The sequence below is a fragment of the Mustela putorius genome, unplaced genomic scaffold, assembly GCF_011764305.1.
Source record: "Mustela putorius furo isolate JIRA1106 unplaced genomic scaffold, ASM1176430v1.1 tig00000460_pilon_pilon_pilon, whole genome shotgun sequence".
NCBI classification, from domain to species: Eukaryota; Metazoa; Chordata; class Mammalia; order Carnivora; family Mustelidae; genus Mustela; species Mustela putorius.
This window is the reverse complement of record NW_025421389.1, coordinates 10,010,957-10,023,673: the sequence shown is the minus strand read 5'-3', so window position 1 is coordinate 10,023,673 and position 12,717 is coordinate 10,010,957.

The window sequence follows — 12,717 nt, the reverse complement described above, 5'->3', positions numbered from 1 at the left end:
AAAAGGAGATTTTTCCCTGTCATAAGCTTGCTGGGTTTTTTTAGCTCAGGAGGCCTGGTTTAAAAACAAACATCTAACATTTATCTTGGACCTTAACCAACTCCACCAATCTGACATTCTCTTTAAAGTGCAGTTGTAACTCCAAAGTATGTGGTGAAGAAAAAAAAAGGAACACCCTTCATACGTCACATCTCTGTTCCTGGCTGGAATTGAAAGCCACTTTTAATGCTGTTGTCTGTGTGGGGCCTGCTTCTACTGGGGAAGCAGCTTGGACTGCAGGGAAGGTAAAGGCTGAGTGTCAAAGAGATAGAGTTCAGAATTTAGAGGTCTAGGGAATTTAGTGATAGGCGAACAAACAAGTGAGGGCTCCTTGGTTCCCTCACCCACATTTTAGAATCTGTGATGAACCCACAGGCAGAAAGAATGTGTCAAGCTTGAAATGATCAAAGGCAAGGACTTTGGAATCAGAGACATGTTAGGTCAGTCTTAGATTCTCTACTTGAATTTGGGTGTCATTGGAAAAATTTCTTAAGCTTTTTGAGCTTCAACTCCCTCAGCTATGAAAGGGAAGATAACAATGCTCAGACTCTCAGAGTTACTGTTGTGAGGATTATATTAGATATTTCAAGGAAAATGACCAGAATGTAGTGAGTACTCTATAAACATTCACAACTCATGACACGATCAAAATACAACTTTTTATTTTACCTTTAAAATTATTCAACTGCTACAATCTTCCATTGCCTTAGAAGGAAATGCCTAGCAGATACATTTTACCAATACATGAAGTCCATAAGAGCCTCAATTCAGAAACTGCAATGTCCAGGCAAAGACAATAATCATTCTGAACTGGATTTTGTGTTGTCTCCTACCTTCTTTTGGCTCAAGTGAGCCTCAGGTAGGATTCCCCCCTGTAGCTGACACTGGGATGGAAGTAGGGGATGTGGTTGGTTCTTCATTTTTCTAGCTTTTTCTTTTCATCTTCCTTCCTCAATTCCTGGTTGGTTTCTCTTCTTATCCTGGCTGGAAAGTGGGGGGAAGAGTGGTGAGAAAAGCAAGGAAAGACATAGGAAAGGTCCTTATTGACTGGAAAGGTCCCAAAGTGGCTCTGTGCTTGGGGTGTGTAGAGCACTCTCTACTTGCGGGTACTTTGGTGGGTTTTTCCACATTCTTAACACCACTCCCTTCTGCAGACCCCTTAACCTGGTGGCTGTGTTTTTAATCTACAGGGGCCATAAAAAAGGAAATCTAGACAATATTATTTTCTTTTTCTTAAAATATTGTATCTTTCTAATTACTTTTTTGGGGTATGCTAAAAGCATAAACTTATTCAGCGAAAATCAAAACCCTAAATAATTTGAGGCAGAACATCAGTATAAAATAATGGATGAAAATTGAAAATACTATGTTAAAATAATCATACCCACTGAAATTTTACACATTGCCCTGCAAATGAGGGCTAACACACTGAAAGTATTGTGTAATGTCACTGAACATGCCATATATTGTAAGGTAATATTTGTTGTGTCTATTTGCCTATGTGTCCAGACTTAAGGCCTCATGTTGGTGGTTGCTTTCAACTCCTACAGACCTCTGAATTAATCTCTATCCTCTTGAAGCTGGGAACTTTCTTCCAATTAGGTGAAACCTCTTAACAAATTTATAAGACACCCTAATCTGCCTCTTTCTCTCTTGGGCTAATATCTTAATACTTGGGAGATATGATCCACACTTGCCCTGACAAACTGTGGGGAAGAGGTTTGATTTTCATGGAACTACTTCAGATGTCACCATGATGGCAACACAGGAAGCTCCTGATTTTCTCCCATGGATGTACTGAGTAGACACTTACACATGGACCAATTACCTCTGAAAAAAATCCAGAAACACCTCAGGTCTGAGAAAATACAGACATTAAAATAGGCGAGAAAGGCTTAGACATACTCTCACCATAAACTTCACTCCCAACACAGTGCTTATCATCAGGATGCAGCTCCTAACTCCCAGTTTTTCCCTGAGGAGTGAAGACTTTGTATCACACATCTAGAATCCCAACTTTTTGAATCTGTCACCCAAGGTATGGTCCCCAAATAACTTCTAAGAGCCAATGTGTCTTGCATTCAGAAGTCCTGTAGGACTATAGTAAGCAGAGAGGAAGTTGTTAAATGGGCACACAAGCACTTCCTGTGGTTATCTCATTGGACACAGTATAGTGGCAGAAGACAAAAGTGCCCATCTCCCAGATTTTTCCTGGAAAAGGTTTGACTATATTTTCCCAGCTGTTGCCTAAGCATCCAACTTCTAATAAGTCTGCATCTGGGTGTTGACCGAGAGCCTTGCGGGCGCCTGAAAGAGCTGGGGGACATTTCCCCTGCTGTCTCCTTCTGTCCCACTACAATAATAAAACCAGACTTCTAGCTTCTACCGGAAGGAGCTTGTCCATACATCTAACACTCCAACTTTTAAGGCTCTCACCTGGGGATGAGCCTTCATACTGTAGCTGTGATAGCCCATGAAGCTCAATATTTACTAGTACCAAATAAAATATTAAATAATAACAACAACAAAAAACCAATAACAACAGAAACAGTTTTCAAATGGATGTGCAAGCACTTCCTACAGCTACTCTGCACTTGGGAGCTGATTTGGATCCTCCTGGGTGCAGGATGTGTGTATATGTCCCTCACCATCCGCCTCCAGCTCACTTCAACAGCAAAAATAAGTCTCTATATTATTTCTGGAGGGAGCTTGTCAACATATTTGGTACCCCAAATATTATATCTGCTGTCCAAGAGACTGGATCTCAAATCACCTAGCTCTGAGAGTCAGTGGGGCTTGGTATTTAAAAAAAGTTCCCTGGAGCCACACAAAACAAAGAGATGGTTTTATTTAGGCACATAAGCATTCCCAGTGACTATTACCTCTGGCTCAGCACAGAGTCTATTCTGCTTGTTTTGTCAGAATAGACAAAAACACCCAGCTCTCAATTTCTCCCTGATAGAAGCTAGAATGGACATCCAACAATTAGTTAGTTTTGACTAACCTGTCAAAACTAAGGAAGGTGGCTGTTTTAGCTAATGCACAAAAACTAATACAGGAAGTCAAGGAAAATGAAGAGACCGGGGAATATGTTTCAAACAAAAGAACAAAATCAATCTCTAGAAACTGATCTTAATGAATTAGGGATAAGTGATTTGTTCTATATAGAGTACAAATTAATGGAAATAAAGGTGCTCACTAAAGTCAGGAGAATAATGTATTAACAAAGTGAGAATTTCTTTTTTTTTCTTTTTTTTAAAAAAAGATTTTATTTATTTATTTGACATAGATAGATAGATAGATAGATATCACAAGTAGCCAAAGGCACGCAGACAGAGAGGGGTAAGCAGGCTCCCCACTGAGCAGAGAGCCCAATGCGGGGCTCAATCCCAGGACCCTGAGACCATCATCTGAGCCAAAGGCAGAGGCTCAACACACTGAGCTACCCAGGTGCCCCCAAAGTGAGAATTTCAATAGAGATAAAAAGCATTGAAATGTACCAAACAGAAATCATAGAAATGAAAAATACAATAAAGGCACTGAAAAATTCAATAAAAGTTTTCTATTGAATCCAGCACACTGGATTGAGTGGAAGAAAAGATCAATGAACCAGAAGACAGTGCAAGGGATATCATTCAATCGGGGGGAGCAAAAAGAAAAATGAACAAAAGAGTGAAGATAGCTTAAGGGACTTAAGGACACCATCAAGCAAATGAGTGTATACTTTAAAGCTATTCTAGAGAGAGAAGTAGAAATCTTATTCAAAGAAATAATGACTGAAAACTTCCCTAAGCTGGGGAAAGAAAACAGGCCTCTAGATCCAGGAAGCCTAAAGAATACTAAAGAGGATGAACTAAAGAGATCCACAATAAAACAAATTATAATTAAATTGTCAAAAGTTAAAGACAAAGGGAAAATTTTAAAAGCAGCAAGAGAGGGGTGACTGGGTGGCTCAGTCAGTTAAGCATCTACCTTGGACTCAGGTCATGCTCTCAGGGTCCTGAGATTGAACCCCGAATCAGGCTCCCTAATCTGTGGGGAATCTACTTCTCCCTCTCTCTCTCTTCCCTTCTTCCCAACTTGTGTTTTCTTTCCTATCAAATAAATAAATAAATAAATAAAATATTTGAACAACAACAACAACAAAAAGCAGCAAGAAAGAAGCAACTTGGTACACAAAGGAACCCCCATAAGACAATGAACAGATTTTTTGGCAGAGACCTTGCAGGTCAGAAAGAAATGGTATGATATATTTAAGGTTCTGACAGAAAAAATTGCCAATCAAAAATACTCTACATGGCAAAACTGTCCTTCAGAATTGAAAGAAAGATGGAGGGTTTCCCAGACAAAAAGAAGCTGACAGAGTTCATTGCCTTAAAATAAATGTTAAGGGAGTTCTTTAAGTTGAAACAAAAGGATGCTAATTAGTAACATGAAAACATATGAAAATATGAAACTCACTGGTAAAGATAAATAGTTTTTATGGGCTTAAAATACAGATGTTTTATACAAGACTTATAGTAACTACAAATGAAATCTGTAGTAGATACACAAAAGATAAAGAGAAAGGAGTCAAAGCATATCAGTACAGAAAATCATTAAGTCACAAAGGAAGAGAGCAAGAGAGGAAGATAGGAACAAAGGAACTCTAAAACAGCCAGAAAACAATGAACAACATGGCATTAGTAAGCACATGCCAATCAATAATTACTTTAAATGTAAATGTAAATGTAAATGGGTTAATTCTCCAATAAAAAGGCATAGAGTAGCTGAATGGATAAAAAAACAGGACCAACTCTATGTTGCCTACAGGAGACTCACTTTAGCTTTAAGGGCACATATAGGTTGAAAGTGAGGAATTTTTAAAAAAAGATTTTATTTTTTTGACAGAGAGAGAGAGACAATGAGAGAGGGAACACAAACAGGGGGAGTGGGAGAGAGAGAAGCAGGCCTCCCACTGAGCAGGGAGCCTGATGCAGGGCTTGATCCCAAGACCTGGGATTATGACCTGATCTGAAGGCAGATGCTTAATGACTAAGCCACTCAGGCACCCTCAAAGTGAAGGAATGTTAAAAAGGTATTTCATACAAATAAAATACTGATCTTTCAACAATGGATAGATCATCCACACAAAGGAATGAACAGACATTCCATCCGCATGGATTGAAAGAACAAACAGAACGAAAAGAACAAATAGTATTAAAATTTCTATACTATCGGGGCACCTGGGTGGCTCAGTGGTTTAAGCCTCTGCCTTCAGCTCAGGTCATGGTCTCAGGGTCCTGGGATCAAGCCCCACATTGGGCTCTCTGCTTGGCGGGGATCCTGCTTCCCCTTCTCTCTCTGCCTGCCTCTCTGCCTACTTGTGATCTCTCTCTGTCAAATAAATAAATAAAATATTAAAAAAAATTTCTATACTATCCAAAGCAATTCACACATTTAATGCAATCCCTATCAAAATATCAACAGCATTTTTTATAGAATAGAACAAAGAATCCTAAAATTTGTATAGAACCACAAAAGAACATGAATATCTAAAGCAACCTTGAAAAAGAAAAGCAAAGATGGAGACATAACAATTCAAGACATCAACTTACATTACAAAGCTGTAGTGATGAAAATAGTATGGTACTGGCACAAAAATAGACATACAGATCAATAGAACAGCATAGAAAACCCAGAAATGAACCCACAACTATATGACCAATTAATCTTTGACAAAACAGGAAAGATATCCAATGGGAAAAAGACATCTCTTCAACAAATAGTGTTGGGAAAACTGGACAGCAACATGCAAAAGAATGAAACTGGACACTTTCTCACATCATATGCAAAAATAAATTCACAATGGATTAAAGAACTAGATGTGAGGCCTGAAACCATATAAATTGTAGAGGAGGACACAGGCAGTAACCACTTTGACATCAGCTATAGCAACTTCTTTTTAGATATGTCTCCTGAGACAAGGTGAATAAAAGCAAAAATAAACTATTGCAACTTCATCAAAATGAAAAGCTTCTGCACAGCAAAGGGAACAATCAACAAAACTAAAAGGCAACCTATAGAATGGGAGAAGATATTTGCAAATGACATGTCTGATAAAGGGTTAGTATCCAAAACATATAAAACACAGCACCCCTAAAATGCCATATGATTTCACTCCTATGTGGAATTTAAGAAACAAATAAATGAGCAAAGGGAGAAAAAGAGAGAGGCAAACCAAGAAACAGACTCAACTACAGAGAACAAACTAATGGTTACTAGAGGGAGGTGCATGAAGAGGATGGGTTAAATAGGTGATGGGGAGCATGGAGGGCATTTGTGATGAGCATGATGTATTGTATGAAATATTGAAGCACACTAAATTGTACACCTGAAACTGATATTACACTGTGTGTTAGCTAACTGGAATTTAAATAGAAACTTAAAAAAAAACCCCAATGGATAGGTATAAAATCAATAAGGAAACATTAGATTTAAATTACATGTTAGAGAAGATGGACTTAACATACAGAACATTCCAACCAATACCAGTAAAATGCACATTCTTCTCAGGCACACATTCTCCAGGAATAGATAATGTGGCTATATCTACCTAAGCCACAGACATTTTTACATCTAAGGAGTGACTCACACACCAGGTCTCTTTATTTTCTTTTGGTAGTAGGAAACCCTGTACATTTTCCCTAGAAACCCTATCTCACTATCCCTGAGGTTGAAAGGTAATCCCAAATGCAAAAAGGGTGAGATAACTCAGCCTCAGCTATCTCCATAGAACTTTTTTCCTCTACATTTTCTCACAACTCTGTTCCCTTTCTTTTTCTTTTCTTTCTTTCTTTTTAAAAGATTTTATTTATTTATTTGACAGAGAGAGATCACAAGTAGACAGAGAGGCAGGTGGAGAGAGAGGAGGAAGCAGGCTCCCTGCTGAGCAGAGAGCCCAACTCGGGACTTGATCCCAGGACCATGAGATCATGACCTGAGCCGAAGGCAGAGGCTTAACCCACTGAGCCACCCAGGCGCCCTCTCTGTTCCCTTTCTATAGCATTCATCTGCCCAAGGGCCCCACAGTAGTGCAATTTGTTCTGGAACATTAGTGGTGTGAGGTCCACACATCAGGATTGGTCTTATAGTCATGGTGGTACTAGTCTTTATTATATTGATTCTTCTAGTAAAACTGATTTTAGCATCTCCTTACACATTTAATAGGCCCAGAATTTAAGTCCTTCTAATTTTAGTTACACTTCTTCCCTGAAAAATCCTGGCTGATTTCTCCCCTCTTTATCCTCCTGGTAAATGACTGGGTATGAATGCCCCACATACCTATCTTGGAAGTTTACCTTGTTCCCATCCTCCCCCCACCTCAGTTGTAGATAAATGGTTCCAACTGAATAGCACTGGTCTCCAGTGTTGAACTCCAGATCTGGTAGGGGGTTCTCAGAGATAGAGATTCAGATCTAAGTGGCCATTCACCATGGGCATGGGTGGGAATGGAAGAAAGGATATGGACATGAAGAAAGAAGAGTGTGCTCTGGTGTGTTAGAGTGGCTCACATCCTTCAGCATGATTGGTAGAAAATGACCAGGGCTCAGCACAGGTGCCTCTGCCATGGGAGAGCCTCAGCACATAGGACAGTGAGGTATCTAGCATCAGGTTCAGTTCAGGACTGAGGGATACTGCAATTGGGAAGACTGAATAGTAATGTTGGAAAAGGCTCCCCTCCGGGCTGCTGGCTCCCTTTCCATTTCCCCAGCATTTTGGAGCTTCTCAGGCTCATTTTTCTCTCTAGGCTCTCTTCCTTGTCTACCTCTCTTCTTCTTCTTTTTTTTTTTTTTTAAAGATTTTATTTATTAATTTATTTGACAGAGAGAGATATCACAAATAGTCAGAGAGGCAGGCAGAGAGAGAGGGGGAAGCAAGCTCCCTACTGAGCAGAGAGCCCCATGTGGGGCTCGATCCCAGTACCCTGAGATCATGACCTGAGCCGAAGGCAGCGGCTCAACCCACTGAGCCACCCAGGCGCCCGTCTACCTCTCTTCTTAACTCATGCTCTTGATGAAGAACTTTGGTGAAGACAATATGAAGAGAGAAAGGAAGGGGGGCAAAAGGAGAGGGAATGGTGCCCTTTTCACACTGCCCACTGAAGCAGTTGATATGACCCTGGCCAGTTGGGATCCATTCTTTCCTAGCTCAGGATCTCTCCAGTAGTGAGAATCAGCTGCCGTCTGAGCTCTGAGCTGGCACAGGGAGGAGCCTTGCTTGACCTTCCTATTTGGCTGATGCCCTGCATACTGGCTCAAATGAAGCACACACCTAGTTCTCATGCTAGAGCTCAAGCCAAGTGGCCTCATCTCCCCTGCAGCCTCCCCTTGGCTCCAGCTGATGATTTGTGGCTGCCCATTAACTCTGTTCAAATGGCTGAACTCTTAGGAACATCTGTTCTCTGGTAGAGCAAGCTGTGATGTTTGCAGTGACATATGGTCAGACTTATCTGGTGAGAGATGATGCTCAGAGAGGATACAGAGGGACAGACTGCTGGACTTCTGCTGCTTGGGGAAAGCCAGGGTCTCTATTAGCTCATTAGAGAGCAAACAGACCTTTTCCTTACCTCCAGCCATTGCCCTGAGTGCAGCAGTGTCCTGGGCCTCTGCCTGGTCCCCTTGCCTCTAGAACCTGCCCTCATATTCTGGCTCTGATGGAGGAAGAGAAGATCCTAAGTTTAGACCAGTGGTTCTTAAACCTAGAGGATTTTGAAAACACAGATTTGTGGGCCCACCCACAGAACTTCTGATTCAATAGGTTGGGAGAGGGGGCCAATAACTTGTATTTCTAAAAGGTTCCCATGTGATGCTGATGCTGTTGGCCTGGGACCCCCTCTTTAACAACCACTGGTTTTGACCAATCCTGGAATGGGACACTTCTCTGGAAGGGTTAGAGGTTTACCAGGTCCTTCAGGGCTGAGGTGGGGGGCTGACTGGCTTTCAGGTAGACCAATGAAAGATTGGCTTAGAAAAGTTTCAGATGCTGAGTTCCAAGCAGATTCTAGGGACTCAGATTGCCAAATACCAAGTTGTTGTGGAGTGTAGATCTCTCAAGCTTCAAAGTGGGCTTGAAGCAAATTTGTTTCTTTAATCATCCCTGGATCAGTCTCAGAACCCAAATACTAGAATCTGGTAGAGAGCCTGTTGAGCTTGGTTCGTGGGCCCACGTATGGCCACAATAGCTATTGTGCTCTGGATGTCTGTTATTGAGCATGGTCTGCTCACTGAGTGGTGTGGAAAGAGTCTTGTATTGAGGAGGTTGAATCATCTGATGAAAGGATTGTCTTCTGAGGAGGCCAAGGGGCCCCAGCATCGACTTTCCAGCTCTGTTCATTGAGGACACTACCTTTGGGCATCTTCTTCCTATCTCTTTCCCACTCAGCACCAGAATGAATGGAGGTCCCACTGAAGCTCTGCTGCATGTGTGAGTGTTCAGGTCACCAGCTCTTAGGAGGGCCATGTTGTCTTTGTTCCTGTTTAGCAAAATGCAGGATGCAGTTCAGGCTGAGGTCTGAACAAAGATATGGTGATCTGAGGTGTCAGTGCTCATGTGGCGGGGAAGAGATGACATCTGGGCAGCCCGGTCACTCGTCTTTCAGCAGTGCCAGAGGAGCAGGGGCCGGTGAGGGTGAGGGGCGTGGACAGTGAGTCAGCTCACCAAAACCACAACGGCACACAGATGCTGGCCCTGTATGAGATGGACATCTTGAAAAGTGACACTCTGCTCTGAAATCCATCCCTTGAAAGCTTCCCAGCCAGGCAGCTTGGGGAAGGCCACGTGAGGACACCTCTCTCTTCACAGACACTCCCTTGTGCCTCCTCCTTGCCTGCTCTCCCTAATGCCTCCTCTCCCTACCCAGCCTAGTTTGGCATTGTTGATTCTTCCTGCCCTGCCACCTCTCCTTGGATGTGGGGGTTGTAGCCCAGCACGGAAGTGGCATACGGGGAGAAGGGGGGCAGTAGTGTCCACTTCTGTGTTTGCCTTTTGGTATAGCAGAGCCAGAGAAACTATAGAGGAGAAAATGGAGATATAGGAGTTAACCACTTGCCCAAGGTAGCTATTAGTTGGCAGGACTGGAATTTGGTTCTAGGAACCCATGGTCCCCGAGCCTGGAATCTAATTCCTCTACCTCCCGGTTGTCCTCTTCTGAGCCCTCCTCTAAGGCTCTCCTTGGAGTCATTGGTGTGTGGAGGTATAACAGAAGGCCCGGATACCTTTGCATATTATTTGCCTGGACCTTTCCAGATGTTTAAAGACTTCTCTCTCTAGATATGTGTCAGGTGGGATTTAATCCCCAGGGAGCAGAGCTATTATGAGTTATGGGAGAAAAGAGTTCTTTTTCTTTTTTCTCCAAATTTTTATCTAAATTCCCGTTAGTTAACAAACCATGTAATATTAGCTTCAGGTGTAGGATTTAGTGATTCATCACTTAACATATAACACCCAGTGCTCGTCACAAGTGCCCTCCTTAATACACATCACCCATTTATCTCGTCTCCCCACCCTCCTACCTGTTTTTGAAACTGACTACAAACCCTTAGATCAGAGAGGAGAAGGAGCTGAAAACTTTGAGGGTTCTAAAATAATCTTTGGGAAATCTCTGCCTTCAACTGAAATCAACCAGTTTGCCTTAAAAGACAAAACCCCACAGAAACTTTGCTCTGAGCCCTCCAACTAGGGGGACCAAAATTTCTAGTTTGCCACAGCTCTGACTTACATCTTTTGTCACAGCATAATTATTAATGATGCCTCCTTGTGTTCTAAAGAGCACATTGGTGCAGATGACAAATTGTACACAGTAGCTTGGCCTTTAGCTCAACCTTGAGTTTGCACTTGCAGATGAGGAGGTGGTGAGCAGAGGGCAGAGGAAATGGGACTGCTGGGGTTCCCTGTAGCCCCTCACTTCCTACCCCTGCCTTCCAGTCATGTGAGGGTTGCCTTAGGGTGAGGTAACTGGGCTGCCACGTGGAGTCCTATAGCCAGAACTGGGGAGAAAAACAGACTAAACTTCCCTTCGTTCCAGTGCTTCCCGGGAATTTCAGGAAAATACCTGCCATGTTTTCCAGTTCTTCCCACTCATCCCCACTCCCCCAGCGCTCAAGTCTGGGGTCTGATCTGCTGAGAGAAGCACTGCCTGCTCCCCTGTGGCTCAGTGCCTAACAGCAACCTCAGCGTTTCCTCATGCTTATGGACTGTGTTGCCCAAGGCCTGAGGCTGTTCTTCCGTCTCCGGCCATTTTTTGAACACATCGCTGTGGACGAAGGAAATGCCTAGAGGCAATGGGTACTGTGCATACTTGAGGCTCTTCCTGGGAGGGCTCACATTTTCCCTGGCTGTCTGTGGTGCCTCAAGCCCTCAGAGCACAGATGTTTTGGTAAGGTCCCCCGCAAGGAGGAGGAGTATGGCCAGTGGCTTCTCCGCAGGGGAATGTGCAGAGAGTCGTTTCTCCCTCTGGACAGTTCCTCTCCCCAACCCCCATTTCAGCAGCTCAGGCACATGGGCTTTATGCAAAGTATAATGTTCTACAGCAGCAGCAGCAGCAGCAGCACAGGCTCCGAAATGAGACAGGATCCCAGGTTTGCGTCTAAGTTCCATCCTACATGTGTGATTTTACCTCAGTTACTTAGCTTCTCTGAGCCAGCAGGGCTCTTCTTCACGTAGCGAGGAGAACATAATTGCCTTGCAGGTTGGCATTCCAGTTAGAAGAAATGAAGCCTCTGCAGAGTGTCTTGCACACGGATGGTTTCCCATCTCATTTGTGCAGTTCAAGGCCATTTACTCTGTTCAGTTTCAGTTCGGCAGAGCTGCACCGAGCCAGACATAGCTTCACCTGATACTTTCTTGGAAAGCTGTGGTTTGATTAAGTCAGTGGCTAATTGAAATTCAAAACTTTCAACATCTATTTCCTTCAGGTCACCAGTTTACTATATTCACTATAGTGAATGGAATGAATGAAGAAATCACTAGCTTTGTTGAAGGTGATATGGGCCATGGAGAAACCATTAAGATGAATTTTAACATCAAATCTGCCCTCACAAGCTTTCCCAATCTCGTAGGAGAAAACACTCCGCTAGCTGTTGTAGAGATTATGAAGTTTGGGCCCAAATAACTTGTTGATTCAAGAAGAGTAGGCTCGGGCTTTGTTTGAGGGGAGGAGGTAGGGATGAGACCTTGAGCAAGTGACTTAAGCTCTCTGAGCTCACCTTCCTCCTTTATAAAACTGAGACCACACTACTTACCTCCCGGGATGATTCAGAAGAGTAAGACATTATTTTTATAAATCCATCAACAAGGTGCCTGACATAAGTAATCCCATAGTAACCACTCCTGATGCTGGTGTTTCTTCTCAGCCTGCCCCATTCTAGCCAGCATCCTGCACATACTTCTTGCTCATTTCCACTCTGGCCTTCCCCAGGTTACTTTTTGTCCTTTAAAATGCTTTCCATTCACCCTTTTTTCTGGTCCAAGTGCTTAAGACCCTGCTGGAGTCCCAGCTCTCCAGGGAGAATTCCCGAGTTCTCTGTCTGTCCTCTTGAGTTCCTTCCTCCCCTTGACATTGATTTCAAGCTGCTTTGGGTTGATGTGTGCCTTCCTGAGAGCAGACATGGTCTTATGTCTTCAGTGAGCTGGTTTGAT